Below are 713 nucleotides of genomic sequence, written 5' to 3'. Positions count from 1 at the left end.
ATGTAAGCCATAGCACCTTTCCTAAGAACAGTTCCAATCAGCATTGCACATTAACAAACACATACTGGTATATGCTTGTAGCTCCACCACCTAGCTCAGTTAGAGCAATGGTAAATAAGAGTAGATACTGAACTTAATAGCTTCTCAGGGAGGGAAATGTTTTATAGTCATAGGCTTGATCCTATCAGGGGAAAGTCTTCTTAAAAGGTTTGCAGTTGGTTACAAAGTGCTTAAAAGGAGAGTATGGTTGGTTCTGAACAAACCCACAAAGTCACTTCTGAACATAAACTCAAAATACACATTCTAATGACAGAGATTTGGTTCTATTATTTTCACAAACCAAAGTACAGATTTCAAGTTATTTCACAAATCAGATGATCAAATGAAAATGGACATGAAAACATTTAGTAAATTATTATGTTTTTAAAAAGAGGTGCTGCTGTTTAAAAATAATTTACATGACAGAACTTGGCAAAGAGTAAACAAAATCATTAGTAATAACCCAGAAAATGTGGAAAACTAAGAAAAAGGCCCAACGAATTAAAAATAGAACATATCTTTCATCAGATTTGAGATAAGGTATATTGTGTGCTTTTAAAAATATGCATAAAGCAACTTTATACTGCACTTAAATGATCTGAGAAATCCAAAACATTTTCTCTTATAAATATATACTCTACGACTGGATGTAATATTTGGGCAACATAAAAGGA

The sequence above is a fragment of the Grampus griseus genome (genome assembly GCF_964374135.1).
Source record: "Grampus griseus genome assembly, chromosome: 17".
In the NCBI taxonomy this organism is placed as follows: domain Eukaryota; kingdom Metazoa; phylum Chordata; class Mammalia; order Artiodactyla; family Delphinidae; genus Grampus; species Grampus griseus.
This window is presented reverse-complemented; position numbering follows the sequence as displayed.